The sequence below is a fragment of the Vespula vulgaris genome, chromosome 14, assembly GCF_905475345.1.
Source record: "Vespula vulgaris chromosome 14, iyVesVulg1.1, whole genome shotgun sequence".
NCBI classification, from domain to species: Eukaryota; Metazoa; Arthropoda; class Insecta; order Hymenoptera; family Vespidae; genus Vespula; species Vespula vulgaris.
The window spans coordinates 2,244,302-2,260,757 of NC_066599.1; the positions used below are offsets into that span (position 1 = coordinate 2,244,302).

Consider the following 16,456-nt stretch of genomic DNA (forward strand, 5'->3'; position numbering starts at 1 on the left):
AAAAAAAAAGAAAAGAAAAAGAAATCAAATAAAAATTCATCCAAGTTATTAGCACTTATTTACGTATTACCATTTCATATATCACCTAACAATTCATCTATGATTCGTATCGATTACCTCACTAACGGTCAAGAGAAAAGAGAATCTTACGACGATCTATTAGACCGTGATCTTTGATTCCATTGGTCGAAGGATATGTAGGAGAGGGTGGTCTGGAACAATGAGAAGCACTGTCAAAGCGTTTCTCGCTGAGAAGCAACTTGGTTGAGATCCGATAAGATAGGGAAGACAGTCTCTTTCTCTCTCTTTCTCTCTCTCTTTCTCTCTAATTCTCTTTCTCTTCGTCTCTTTTCTTTCAGTGAGGAGAGGCTCGCGCGAGTAGAGTAGTATTCATCGTTGCCGGGCAGCTCTTTACCCTTTTCACGGTGCGGCGTGTTAGAGCCATTGTGTTATCTGTCACGAGCGAGATATCCAAGGGGCCAACACACGGTTGGAACACCGACGGCTTTCGGGGCTTCAGCAAAGAAACTAGTCGCGTCAGAGGCGTGAAAAGCCCACGCGTGGGTGGCACGAGGCAGGAAGAGAGGAGACCGAGGGTGTAGGTATTGCATGCTCGCAATCGTACCTTTCCAAAACCGATGACTTTACGAATAACGATGACCAAGATGATGAAGAAGACGAAGATGATGAAGATGATGAAGATGATGAAGATGAAGAATAAGAATAAGATGAAGAATAAGAATAAGAATAAGAAGGTGTCGAGAGTGAATGCCAACGTATGTTTCAACGCATATACGATGCTCGCTGTAATAAAGAGCCGTGCGTCGATCAAAATGATCGACGCATTAATGCACCGATCGGAGCTGACATTTTCCGCCTAGACGATTACAAAGTTTCTTACACGAGCAAAAATCCTTTCTTTTCGTTCCGATGGATATCTAACTATATTCGAGCCAAGAAAAAGTATATATGTATATATGTGTGTGTGTGTGTGTGTGTACTTATGTATTTATACGTAGATGTATATGTATGTACAAGATTTCGAAATGGAAGCTCGTCCACTATCGGAATTCGCACGTTCTACGCGCCAGGATTAGATTTTTTTTTTCTTACAGAGCTATCTCTATTACTTACTTAGTTACTTACTTACTTACGTCGATGTTACTCCGAGTACGTTTGGAGAAATTATACTGTACGGAAATGTCAACGAACGACTCGGCGAGATCGCGAATAAAGTGTGTTTACATTTCAATCGTCCTAGAGATTCGTACGTATAATTGTGTACATTATCTACGTAAGTACTTACGTAGGTATGTTTGTAGTTACCCTCTCTCTCTCTCTCTCTCTCTCTTTTACCCCTCCTCCGAAATTCAATGACCTACATACTTGTCGTATGAAAAATAAAAAGAAAGAAAGAAAGAAAAAAAAAAGAAAAAAAAGGAAACAAGAAGAGAAAGAGAGAGAAGAAAAAAGTAAAAAGAATAGAACATAAATACGATCTGGCCGTCTTAGAGCGTTGGCATTGTACAACGTTTCATTCAATTAATGATTCAATGATATACGATTAAATATCGAATAACTATCGTCTATCTATCGCCTACGATCGATCTATCGACACAAGATAATTTTCCTTTTGCTAATATGTCCAACATAATGTTTCAGAACTAGAGCGAGAAAGGATAGGATAATTATCGTTACCAGCAAAATATTCGATGCAAATCATTTTCCTAACGTTTCCTCGCTCTCTCGGAACGATAATCGATTTCACGGCTGGCACGCACGTAAGTGAGAAAAGGAGATGGATATATATGTACATATATACGCATATGTGTATGTGTATGTGTATGTGTATGTACATGTTGCTAGCAAAACGGAGTATACGAAGGGAGGAGTAGTTGACTACCTACGTAGATAGATCTATTTATCTATCTATCTATCTATCTTTCTATCTATCTATTTAACTATCTATCTATCTAGTCGCGTCGGTTCATCTACCTACTTCTACCTACCAACCCACCTACCCACCTATTCGTTCTTCGGTCTATCTCAAACCTGTGCGACTCGATGCAAATCACTTCTTCTTCGTCGCTATTCCTTCCCCTAATTCTATTGTTTCGCTCCTCGCCGCATTTGGTATACCTATAATCTCTAAAACACACTTCCTCGTAATAATATCGAACGTAATCAAGTGGCACAGATAATGATTTTATATCGGAGCTCGTATCTACGAGATTCGATGAAGACTTTTTCGAATTATTATTAACAATAAAAGAAGTTCACGAACGAAAGGAAAGAAGTACAAAAAGAAACGAGGGAAGAAGAGAAAGATTTATCCGCGGGGATCGATCGAAAAGTTTAAAAAAAAATAATAATAAAAAAGGAGTACATTGTATGTATATATAATTATAAATAATAATCATAAATTGGTTACACCTGTCTAACACGTACTTAGTTTCATGCGCGAGTCTAAATAATTTGTAGACCCACGCTCGCGCGCGCTTCCCTTTGTCTTGGCGACGTCAAATTGTTAGGGAAAAAAGAGAAGGAAAAAGATAAGGAAAGAAAAAGAAAAATAAAAAGAAAGAAAGAAAGAAAGAAGGAAGGAAGGAAGGAAAAAAAGAAAAAAGAGAAAAAAAAGGCCCTGTAACACTTGCAACAATAATCGTAGTCTTCGACTAGAAGCCTATATACGACGACAACGACTACGTCTACGTCTACAACTACAACTTGCGACTATAGTTTTTCTCATAACGATTAATCCGTGAACAATGCGTTGCGCCATGACAATTAGCGACAACACTTTTACCGTCCTCCTCTTGGCTTCTCGTCGAGAAAGAACGAACGTCGCGTGAGCGCCGCGCGCAAAGCGCGTGCCTACCGTGCTTTGCGTATGTGGAGCATGGGATCACTATTGTCTATTGTGTGCCTGGTCTATTGCCAGTTGTCGGGTCATGGTCGTGATCCAAAGATTTTATGAATCCGAATTTGGACTCTTTTTCGAACGAACTGAATTTTTTCCTTTCAATTCTGCCCTAATTGAACGAAAAGAGAAGAAAAAAAAAGAAGAGAAAAAAAAAAGATGATAAATAATTTATTATTAACAGACGATAATAAATGATAATTCATCCTGGTGATATTAATTTTTTAACGTTCTAATCATCATCATCATCATTATCATTATTATTATTATTATTATTAACCTTGCAATTATCATCACCATCATCATCATCATCATTATTATTATAAAATAGTACTGAGAGAAGGGAGGAAAGAGTCGCAAATACTTTTATCTCATGGCGGTAAAAGCGAAAGGATAAAGAGAGGATCGAAAGAGAAAAGAGAGCAAGAAATAAAATAAAGAAAAAGAAAGAGAAAAAGATAGAGAGAGAAAAAAGAGAGAGATAGTCCAAGTCGAAGGGCAGAGGGCTCTCGATCGGTGAATCTCGAGGGCGAAGGCGAAGGCGTCGGAACGGTCGCCCGCAGTGCCGCTGACTATTTATCATAAGATCGATCGGTATCTCGAAACGATACCGGTCGGATCGGAGCCGTATCGATTCTTCTAAGGGCTTCAATTAACGTTATTAAAGCACCATTAATCTCCAGGTCGACACGCCGGCATGCCAGGCACGCCGTGTCCAGATCTTTTTCCTCCTCCTCCTCCTCCCCCTCCTCCTCCTCCCCCTCCTCCTCCTCCACCACCTTCCTCCTTTTCTCTCTTCTTCGCTGACCAATCTTGCAATAGACCGATGCAATTAGATATCGGTATGAAAGGAATGGATTTAGAAGAACAAAAAAAACAGGAGAATAGAAAAACTTTGAAATATCTATCTTCTACTTTTCCGTCATGAATTTACACTACGAAGTTGTACTATGAATTTTTTACGAATAACCTAATGAAATAAAAAAAAAAAAGAATAGAAAGAAAATGATGATAATCCATAAATTATAAATCGTCGAAAGAAGAAGACATTGTAATGTCGGGAATAATTATAATCGTAATCATCATCGATGATGACAATGATGATAATGACGACGATAGAAGGATCTCTATTCGTTGTAATAATATAATAAAACGTTGGATGCTACGGGTCACCATCTAGTTCTATCTTTCTCTTAGTGATATGTAAAGTCCGTTGTAAGCGCATACACACGTTCTGGAGCCGCGCTAATGAAGTAGACCAGACACCGTGGGGCAAGAAGCTGAGCCCGGTACTGTGCACTACCGGGGCGTGGCCGCATACATGAATACGAAAAACGTGGGCCCCTCTCGCGCGCTTATTCGAGTCTGTCAGAAACGCCGGGTGTAAAGCTTTCTTCGCTCAACGCATTTCTCCTCTGCATGGCGTGGCGTCGATCGGCTGAAGAAAAACGTAGGTGGTCCGCATTTAAGCGTCGAGAGAGTTAACTGAGAATATCTAAAGAAACTGCTCGACTCAGTCAGTCAGTCAGTCAGTCAGTCAGTCAGTCAGTCAGTCAGTCAGTCAGTCAGTCAGTCAGTCATTCAGTCAGTCTTTTTACAAGATTTCGGAGAAGTATTCAGACATGTCGGTTTAACGATCTTTTTAAGATAATTTTTCAATCGTTCAAAGATATAAAACTATCCGCAATTATGGACTTGCTAAGATGAGAAAGAAAGAGAGAGAATACTGTGTAAGTTTGAACAATAAGATTGCTTTTTTCTTTCTCTTACATATATACACAATCGAATCTAGTAATTTTTTATTTTGTATTCACAAGTTTAACCCTTTCGACGTTCTCGTTTTCAAGCAAATTATGAAAATTTCTTTTTACCAGTTAACTACCTACCTACCTACCAACCTACCTACCTATCTATCTATCTACCTACTAACGTTTTAGTCGACGTATCATCGCGACAGGTCGCACGGGTTGCTAGGTAGAGAACTCGTGCTCAACGGCCGAGAAGTTCCGTTTTCCATCGAGCGGCCGCGGCACGTAAAAGAAACCGCTAGCTTGTGCAGCGAAGGATGCATCTGGCGCGAGGTCCCGTCTCGTCCTTGTCGATTCCGTCGCCGGAAACGTAGCCTCTTCCCCTTCTCTTATATCTACTTCCGCCACTACTAAAGACTCCTCGAGCGAGTAAAAGTAACGTTCCATTTGAATCTACTCTATCAATGTATATATCCTACGATCGTGTGATCTACTTTCCCTTTCTTTTCCTTTTTTTTTCTCAACCCAACACCTTCAAATCGACCATTTTAATCGATAATATTAATTTAGTAAAAGTTATACGTATCTTTTTCTTTTTTATTCGTACGATTTTTTTTTTTCCATATCGATGATATTTTATATAATTTGTACGAGTGCTCGAAATACGAATGAAGATTAAGACGATTATCGAAAATAAGAATAAGATGAAGAGAACGAAGATGATTTTGTATGGATGCTCGTAACGTATCTTTGGAATAGTCGAGAGCTATTGCATATAATGATTCAAAAATAAGATACAGACGAGAAGAGAAACGATGTTACAAATGCGAAAGGATTAAAATTGGAAATCGATAAAACTAATGTTCCAAATGTTCGAACTGTAAAAAAATAATAAAAAAGATTCCACTTTTTTTTCTCCAACTTTAAATAAAATAATAAAAAATATATACTATAATGATAGTATAAAATATAATTATATATAATATATATATATATATATATATATATATATATATATTATAAAATATAATGATAAAAAAATATATTTTTTTTGTATTCATATGATATTTAATTTTTTCTATATCGATGATACGATGACTTTGTATGGGTGCTCACAACCTATCCTTGGAATACTTGAGAGCTACTGCAAATAATGATTCAAAAATAAGATGAAGACGAAGAGAAGGAAGGCGATGTTAAATGCGAAAGGGTTGGAGTGGGAGAGAGAGCAAGACAAGGAGGAATCAGGATCGGCATGGGCAGAGAACCGTGCACCAGGCAGCCTCGTCGACATCCTGCCTTCGCCAGGATTGCGACACTCCTTCGTGGACTCATGAACGGGGAACACATCGCGAGCTCGAGAGCGGAAGCAGATCTTGCGCAATCGACCGCCCATTGTCTCGGGATCCTCCGCTCCTGGGTCGCCTTCGACGTCTCCTTCGTACTCTTCTTCTTCTTCTTCTTCTTCTTCTTCTTCTTCTTTTTCTTCTACTTCGTCTTCGTCTTCTTAGACACAACGAGAAACTCAGGATGGAATTAGGACTCTATTATTTCAATAAGTAGACTCTCACTGATAAAATAAAATCAACGAAGATCGATACATCAACAGGAACCGTCGCGTAGAAAAAAATCCAACGAATCCATCCAATCGATTATTATTTTTTGTTAATATATATGTTTAATATTATTAACAGAAATCTCTCGATTTCTAAATCTTATAAGTAAATAATTATAATCATTGAAGATATATATATATATAGATGTATGATATAGAAATTCAAGAAATATCTGTTTGTACGAAATAAATAGTCTCTCAAGATAATTATGAATTTTCCATAGCAAACAAAAAAGAAAGGAAAATAATAAAAACCCCCATCATCGGTATGATCGAAATAAGTCTCATTCGTGTCCCGGATGACTCACTCCTCTATTTCCATTAATCGCAGGTGAGAGGCAGCGTTGCTGCGGTATGGACTAAATAAAAAAGATAAAAAAAGAAGAAGAAAAAAGAAATAAAAAAATAAAAAAACCTACATTCTTCTATCCATAGAGAAGAGTCAGAAAGGTGCGAAGGTGCATCGTCGAGATTACCACATCGTTTCCTCCACGCACCATTTTGTAGCGTTCGCACGTGTTAAACGTTACTAGCTCGCGAGCTCCGAGTAAAACGCACGCGCCCATACACATACATACATGCATATATACGTACATATATACGAACATATATACGTCGTACATACATGCATACATGGTTAAATACGTACGTAACTATATAGGTACGTGGGACGTGCCTCCGACGCGACGGTAGAAAAGCTGTGCATGAGAAACCTATGAATCATCCTGCGGGGTAACTCGTACGAGATCCTAAAGATCGTAGAAACGAGATAGATAGATAGATCAACGAACGACTAATTTCGGAAGATCGATATAAAATCCATTTTTTTATTTGTTAAGAAAAAAAAAAACATACGAACGTACACGTGCACGCATACGTACACACGCGTGCAGATACGTTCTCTTTCTCTCTCTTTCTCTCTTTTTTTTTTCTTCCTTTCCTTCTTTCTCTTTTACGTGCTTAAAATTATCGTATTTCTTAACGAATCGATCGAAAGTTAACGCTAATGCTATCACCTTTAAACATTTAACTCACGAATCGGTACACTTGCCTTTCCAAACGAATAATAATCGTACATGTTTTTTCCACGATCGTAGATCGTATGTACGTACTTACCCACTACTATGTACTATGTTAAACTAGGTAGTATGTCTTCTTTCTACGTGACGAACGCGTTTCCCAGTTTCATCGCTTTGATTTTTCAATGATCGCTTTCTCCGACCTGTTCTTTTCTATAAATACCCTTATAGAAAACGTTAATTGCGTTAAGAATATACGATGGGATCGCTAGCCACATTACCATCTACACTATTAAATCGAATTAAACCATTTCCCGTCACCGGAATGGAAATAGTTTCCGACAAACGATGCTTACGAGCTTCGATCGTACGAGAAACAACCCGAACAAAACGGAATTGAAAATACAAAACTCGATATAAGATATATAATATAAGATCGCCAAGAGCGAGGTAGGAGTATGAACACAAAAAAAGAATTGAATTAAAAAAAAAAAAAAAGAAAAAGGAAAGAAAAGAGAGAGAAAGGAAAAAAGAAACAAAAAAAAAAGAGAAAAAGAAAAGGAAAAAAAAAATTGTTGGCCGGACCACACGCGAGTGCAAAGTATCAATCTGATGGAAGGAAAGAAGGAAGGAAGGAAGGAAGGAAGGAAGGAAGGAAGGAAGGAAGGAAGGACGGAAGGAAGAAGGGAAAGAGGGAGGGAAAGAGGGAGGAAAGGAGTAGGAGGAAAAAAGGGAAGGATTCGAATGGTGGAGGTGCGCGTGTGCACAAGCGCATTTATATTAACCCCCGTTATAGTGAAAGAGAGAAGGAGAAAGAGAGAGATAAAGAAGAAGAGAGAGAAAAAGAAAGAGAGAGAGAGAGAGAGGGAATGAGGAGGATCCCAAGATCGCGTTCGCGAGGGCAAAGACGATTCTATTTATGCGCGCAACCGACGGTGTCCCGAGGTTAATGTGATGATATTACTCACGGGATATACTTACCCACCTTAAGTCGATTAGCACGGGAGAATCCGGGACGAGTTTTGCGGTCGAAAGCGAGCATAGCAAAAGAGAAAGAGAGGATATATCTTAAGAGAAGGAGGGAGGTTGCCCGACGAGGAGGGTGGCCGTGAAAGGAAAAGGGACAAAGAGGACGAAACTAGTTTCTCTCCTCTTTCGCAGGATATCTGGACCTTTAACCGCTCATCTAGCAGTGCCAGGGATTCCACCGACCCTTTCCCTTCTTCTTTCTTCTCCCTTCCTTCCACTCCACCCCTCTCCTCTTTTCTCTTTCTACATTAACGCGACAGAGAAGTCAGGAGTTCCTTCTCTCCCTATCGGCGATCTACCTGTGCTGACTTTTTAAAGTCTCATCCCTTTTTTAAATATAATAATAACAACGATAAAAAAAAAGAAGGAAGAGAGACACGAATTCGCGATAAAACGATTCGGAAACTAAAGATTTGCTATCGTATTTCCGTAGAGTTATTATAAAATCGATAGGTCGAGATATGATTCTTTCGAGATAAAATTGTTTTAATGATATTAATGTACGTAGAGACGTGTATATGTATTTACGCGTTTAAAGCTCTAACTTGACTCTCTCTTTTTTTATGATCATGTAAAAATGGATTATCGAAGTTACTTGTCGTTCCTCGTAAGTAAAAAAAAAGAAAAGAAAATATAGAAAAGAAAGAAATGATATATAGATCTAATCGTGATCTATCCTTTTGAAAACTTATTGTGCATTTTCTTTATAAAACTCGTGCAATTCGTTCTGTACTTTCGAATGGTTCAAAAACTTTTCGGATAGAAGAATTACTCGCTCGTATTCGTACATATATATATATATATATATATATATATATATATATATATATATATAGCGCGTGAGTATGCAAATGAGGAAAGGGTTTACAAGAGCCTCCGGTCGAATCGATATAAGATTCAACGACGACAACAACGAAACTTATGTGCTTTGATATAAATCACAATATCGACAAGAATCGATCGTGTCCAACGAGAATGCACGATATACATATATACATACATACATACATACATACATACATACATATGTATATATTTGTCGTTGGCATTAAGAATAAATTCGCGTTATATCGTCGCTTGTCATCGTCGCATGAATTTCAAGGTTAGACGAAGGTGTCGAATATTATTTCGCGTATGCACCTACCCGTTTGCGTCAAAATGCTATGCAAAGCCTTGCTACTTTGCATAAAGTGACCTGAATCGGATTTAAGGCAGCCTTTTCCCTTCTCTCTCTCTCTCTCTCTCTCTCTCTCTCTCTCTCCCTCTCTTCTTTTCTTAGAGAAAGAGAGAGAGAAAGAGAGAGAGAGAGAGAGAGAGATTCGTGCTCCTTCGTGTCCCGACAGCGCCAGAAATATAGTTATAAATATTTCTCTGTCAAAATAAAGAACGCTGGTGCGGCACCGCAAATCCCCCTCAGGACGCATTAATTCTCGCGAGGAGAGATCCTCGTGCGCTCCCGTTCGCCGAAAAAAAAGGAAGAGAGAAAAAAAATCAAGAATAAAAGGAATATTCCGTCGAGCTTATTAGCGATAATCGTCTTTCAAACAAAGGATAGAACAATTTCAAAGCGAAAGTTATTTTCTTCGAGCTTTTTTCCCCCGTCTCTTCCTCTATCTATCCGTCCTTCTTTTTCCTTTATTTTTTATTTCATAACTAAAAAAAAAAAGAAAAAAAAAGAAAAAAAAATTAAAGCGCTCGTTGCTCGAATACTCGAAAATAATATAAAAGTTAATAAAAAACGACCTCTTTCCTTCCTTTCTACTAATCGATATAAGATAAAAAAAAAAGAGAGAGAATAAAAAATAAATTATCCATTCAATTTCATCTACTCGTCGGATTGCGTTCGCTCCGTGTTTTACCTTTCTTCTTCTTTTTTCTCCCTCTCGCCACTTCTTCTCTTAGAGAGAAATTCTAATTTTCTTTATTGTCGAGTATGCCCGGCTACCTATACAATCGATTCTTAAAATTTCAACACCCTCTGTAATAACGCTGAAAGGATTATTATTCCTGACTCGTCCGTAAACGAATTTCAAAAAAACACAAATCCCGTCTAATCCTGAATAACGTTGAGCGTTAGAGAAAGAAAAGAAGAGATGGAAAAGAGAAGAAAAGAGAAGAGAAGAGAAGAGAAGAGAAGAATACTAGACGAAGCTCGCTCTCTCTCTCTCTCTCTCTCTCTCTCTCTCTCTCTTTCTTTCTTTTTCTCTTGATCGTCGAGAGGGTTGCCTTAAGTCTTCCTTTACCGACGACCCTTCGAGCGATCTCTGAAAAGGGTCCCTCCCTCTCTCCCTCCTTCCCTCCCACCCTTCTTCTCTACCTTCTTTCCCTTCTCTCCCTTTCTCTTTTTCTCGGGCAACGTCTTTATCGGCTCCCATCTACCACCATCGTTTCTTCTCCCGCTTCGCGTCTTAATAGCACCCATAAAGTTTCATCGTGCGACTACTATGTCGCTTAATGTATATCGAGCGCCGCGGTGCGCCAAATCGCGTGCGTCTTCCTACGGGATTTATTTTATCGTCCACCGGCTTTATGCCGAACCACGAACATTTGCATACCACGTAGCATCATGAGTTTCGTGCGTGCATATGTGTGTACGTTTTCGTGCATAACTTGCATGTCGAAAATTCGTTCCCTTTCATTATTACGACAATTCTGAATTCGGACTTTACCTTAGCCACGATCTCGAAATCTCGTAAGACGATATCGATCTTTTAATCGATTTAATTTCGAACACTAATTTCTAATACTGTTTATCAATATTTTATTATTTTATAGAAATATATTATTAGAAATCATATATGTATATTGTATTATATATGGTAAATTATCTTATATTGATATTATATTATACTTATGTTTCCTCATTGAAAAGTAATTATAAAGAAAGAAAAGAATATTTCTTAATGACTTTCAACTTGTACTTCTTTATAATATCAATCCAATTGACGAATGTAACCAATTTCTTTTGTTGTTGTTGTTGTTGCATTGTCGTGTCGTTGCCAGAATGAAGATACTTCAATAAAAGATTCCAATACATTATACATATATTTATACGGACATAAATTTATATATATATATATATATACATACATACACACACATATCCATATATACACACATACATTAAAGTCACTACTACAAAACGTTGTCCGTTTCTCTATCAAAGAAAGCGAGTATTTCGGGGTCGGTCCAACACAATGGCTCGTTTGGACAACCGGATTTCGTGAGTTGCAACGAAATGAATGGGTGATCGGGTGTGCGAGGGCTGCTCGAGAACGAAAAAGAGAGAGAGAGAGAGAGAGAAATGCATCTCAGAATTAAAAAGATGCACACGGGTGTCGGAGGCATTAGGAACGATTTCCGTTTACATCTACCACCGCTGCAATTTCCTTTATTTATTTTTTTTTTCTTTTTGTTTTGTTTCTTCTTTCTTCTTTCTTTTTTCGTTTTTTTTTGTTTCTTTCTTTTGTCCCCTCCTCCTCTTCGCGTTATTCTGTCTACCATTTTTTTTTTTCTTTCGATTTTTTCGATTTAAAAAATGACTAATTAACTGACTAACTGACTGACTGACTGACTGACTGACTAACAGTCACGAATCGAGTTCGGCTTCGAAGAGTAGCGTAGACAACCGACGGAAAAGTGGAGTATCATTTCCGGTAATGCACGACACGTAATTACTGACTGGCGACAATGTGGAACGATTCCTACTCTGTGATTAGTTCTCCGTTCTAGAAAAATTCCATAGATAGATTGCTGCACGCGCTTAACGTCCTGTTACGAATTCGATTTCTGACGAATACGAAAAGAACCTCTAGTTACGAAGATCTCGTTAAATCGAGTGTTCGAATAAATATTACTCGTACGATTCCTCGAGTATTTACCAAACTCTCCAACGACGACATTAATGTAAAATAAAAAGACGTGGGTAAGAAAGGTGATAAGGGGAAGAATAGAAAGAGTGATATAAAAAAGAAAAAAAAAAGAATAAGTAAATAAAGAATGAAACGATTTATTAACGTAATGCAAGTTTTGGTATATCCCGATCTTCGACTGAGCTGACATAACTATGATATCAGAATTTCTTTTAGATCATATGTATGCATGTATGTACGTATATATATATATATATGTTTAACAAAAAGATTTTGCAAGAAAAAAAATTTTCGTCGAATCACTGTAAGATTTAAATTCACGTAGGTACACGTAAGCGAATGCGTGATCGATTAAAACGTGTTTTCGTCACGTATAAAAATATTATAGATAGATAGATGGACGAACAGACAGACAAACAGACAGATAGATAGATAGATAGGTAGATAGATAGATAGATAGATAGATATCGGACAAATTCGATCTTGTTTTATTCGAAAATAGACTCGCACCCACGATCACTTGAACGAACGCGAACGAATTTAATACGTAACAAGGACTTGATCGTTACGCAACTCAACTCTCTTATCTTCGAGAAGTCTCGAAGCATTAAAGCAAATCTAATTCGTCAACTTCCACCTACCTAAGTTGAATATTTCAAGGACAAGATCGAGGAAGAGTCCAACTTTTTTTTTTAGACGATGGATCACCGTAGTGTGTCCTCTTGAATATTAAATCTCTAGTACATACATATATATATGTATATATATATATATATATCGTCCTCGACGATTACAATCACAAAGATAAATCTTTTTAGTAAGTAGGTACTTACTCGTTATTCGGACACAACATTTTTTTATTATTAATAATACGGCCATCTTTAATCTTTTTTTTGTGTTTTTTTCCTCTTCTCCTTTTTCTTTTTCTTTTCTTTTTTTTCTTTTTTTTTTTTTATAATCACCGGAATGAAACATAAGAAATTCCCTTACGTGTAATCGATTAAAGTCTCTCATAGTTACTTACTAGAAGCCGTTAAGACGATAAATGTGGATAGAGAAGCTGCTTTCATTTGCTCGGTGTAAGACCAAGTCCGTTAACCCTTTCTTTAACTCTACGTTATTGCTTCGTTAAAGCATCATTTTCTCCTCTCTTTATTTCAAGAGCAAGTAACCAAGCAACCAAGCAACTAAGCAACCGAGCTAGCAAGCAAGCGCGAATAGTCGAGACGATGAGGACGACAAGCCATTCTAGAAGAATTATTCTTCTCTGTCTTGTCGTTGTACATATACGAACGTAAACCTTTATACCATATTAAGAATTCCGGAAGAGTCGTTTGCTCTCGATACTCTACACGTTCGGCTTTAGCAAACTTGAAGACTAAAAGACTGTGTGTGTGAAAGAGAGAGAGAGAGAGAGAGTTCGTCAGTGTTTAACTGGCGCCGAATACGGACCCGTAAGTACAACCTGCCGTCTACAATGTAAAAATTTCAAGGTACCGACTACGCTCCTCTTGTGAGAGAAAAGTAACGTTTAAAATCCAATTAGCCTGCATCGTTTCGATTCGAGAGTCGAAAAGAGGTACGGATAAGCTCTTACTTTATTCGACGGACGTCTCCGCGTCTTCGATATCAACTCGAAGAGATCTCATTTTTTAAGAGGAAAAAGAAGATGAGAAAAGAAAAAATATTTACAAAAAATAAATAATAATAAGAAGAAGAATATTGAAAATAAAGAGAAAGAGAAAGAGAGAGAGAGAGAGAGAGAGAGAGAGAGAGAGAGAGAAAGAGAGAAGGAAGGAAAAGATAATTTCGGCCAAAACGGTTTCTTTTAACGACCACGTAGAGAAACGACGAAGAAGAATAAAAACTCGATATAAGAGAGAAAGAGAGAGAGAAAGAGGAGTACGAGCTAATCGATTTTCGAGGAAATCAATCGTGAGAGTATTTTAATCGTACGATCGAGCCAGCTTAATGACGACGAGCCAGACGACGACGTCGACGACGATGGAATTCGAGAAGCGAGGGTGAAAGTGCTTTTCCAGAGAACGGTGCAACCTTAGCGACGTGCCACGAAAAGGAAACATTTGAAATCCAATTAGGCTGTGTTCCAATCGGAACGGTAAAACGGATAAGTATGCGCTTTATCGTCGTACATCGCACGACATACTAACTAAATACTAACGCTGTTAACTCTTGGCTACGACTTAAAGTGTTTCGAGAGAAAGAAAGAGATCTGTGTCGATTCGATCGACCAAAATAAAAAAGAATATATTTATTTATTCGTTTGTTTACTTATTTGTTTGTTTTCTCTCTGATCAGTTCGAATTCGGTCGACTATTCGCCGGTCGATCGATTTCGAAGAAACAGGACTACGAAATTTGCCAAGATGGATATATAAACCTATAGGTAATTTTGTAAAGAACGAGAGAAACTATAAAGAGAGAGAGAGAGAAAGAGAGAAAGATTCTCGTCCTTCGTGGAGTTTCTATTTCGAGTTCTCTCGGATCATGGCTATTATTCGCAAGCGGTCTTTCTATCGAAACCGGTCGTAGTAAATTCGGAATTCGGGATAATATTCGCAACGCTCCCGTTCGAAGGAAAGGGAATGAAAGAGAGGGAGAGAGAGAGAGAGAGAGAGAGAGAGAGAGAGAGAGATAGAGAAAGAGAGAAGAAAACGAAAAGAAAAAAAGAAAAGATAAAAAAAACGTTTCCACAAAAACTAGAAAAACATGTTCGTTCGATAAGTGCATTATAATGTTCTATCGTGAAAATTAATTAATTGTTTCAAATATTTCGTATATACTTTACTACACTTTTTACGTCGATTTCTTAATCCGTTCTTTCTTTTATTTCCTCTCCGAAAAGAAAAAAAGAGAGAAAAAGTAAAAAGAAAAAATTTCCAGTGATTTGTTCTACGAAATAACACGTGTATCGATTATTAAATACCAGTTGAAAATAAAACTCGAGTAACGTTTAAACTAATGAGACGGGAAAATATTTTATATATTTATACATCTACATATATGTATATATAGATGCATCGAGATACGCAGCAAATTAGCTCGAGATTATTTGCGTAACATAATTTAAATTGATCGCAAGTAATAATATTGATCGCAGGTTTCATCGCGTGAAGGTCGTTACGTACGGAGATACACGCACTTCTAATGATTCATTAATTGGTCTCGTTTAATAAACATTAGTTCGATTCGTTCGAAATCGATCGAAAGATTTATCAAGCGATACTTTGTCCTAATCTAATATCGATAAAAATCGAATTTATAATACATCTTTATCTGTTACTAATATATTCATTATGTTTTTAACATATTATCTCTTTTTCTACGTAAATTAAAAATATAATTAGTACTTCTGGCGAGCATGTAGAAAATATATTTTATAATCATCACTGCTGTACTTACATGTTTACGATCTTTATTTTAATCATTCCGCTATTATATCTCTACTTTAATCTCTAAGCGTTCTAAATCACTCCGCGTTGTAACTTGAAATTGAAGAAAATTGATCCGTAATAGTAGTTGAAAATGAGATAGCTTCTCATTCTAATTCAACCGAATTAGGTTGAAGATATGGTAAATTGAAATCGTAGTAAATCGACTTGATGAAATTGCGATGATGATTTCAACAGTAACGAGATATAAATTTTTATTAAATTTATCGCAATTAAAAGATTTTTTAATCGTTATTGCCTATATCATGAAATACTATACAAGTAATGTATTCGTTTATTCGTGATCTTCGACGATTCGCTGTCTCGAAAACGCAATAATTACGAAACGGATATTGAATTTAATTATTAGAAAAGCGCTTGAATCAAAATTGACTTACCCTTTGTTGATCCTTGCACGATTTCCTTCGTTTTGCCCAATGAAGATAACTGCGTAGATAAACTGCCTGAAAAGAATAAAAATTACTATACTTTCCTATCAAATAATACGTACTATAATATTAAATAAATATCGCTAAAGTGAGAATTAATTATATTAGTTCGAATTGAAATATTTTTAATAAAATATAAAATATAATTAAGAGAATATTAACCGATATGTTCTCGTAGATGTACTCTCGTCGAAATATTCTTTCCAACTGAAGAGTCTTTGTTATCATTTACCCTTGAATGAGTACGAACGATCGATTGTTTGTATTTTGTTGTCGACTAAAGAAATTCTTGGAAATATACATCCCTCTTGTTATTTCAATGACGAATGTTATTTATTTCTCTCTCTCTCTCT

General features: G+C 37.0%; 1 protein-coding gene and 1 long non-coding RNA gene across 3 annotated transcripts in view; one reads left to right on the forward strand and one right to left on the reverse strand.

The window, feature by feature from the left end:
- LOC127068941 (uncharacterized) overlaps positions 1–16,456 on the reverse strand; it is a 222,979-nt gene that overhangs the window by 171,156 nt on the left and 35,367 nt on the right. For both annotated transcript variants that reach the window (XR_007783254.1, XR_007783253.1), the window contains exon 3: positions 16,053–16,118. This is a non-coding gene — a long non-coding RNA (uncharacterized LOC127068941). The remainder of the gene's footprint in view (positions 1–16,052; positions 16,119–16,456) is intronic.
- Positions 1–16,456, forward strand: part of LOC127068918 (knirps-related protein-like) — a 70,202-nt gene that overhangs the window by 21,996 nt on the left and 31,750 nt on the right. The gene's annotated exons all lie outside the window — the stretch shown is intronic.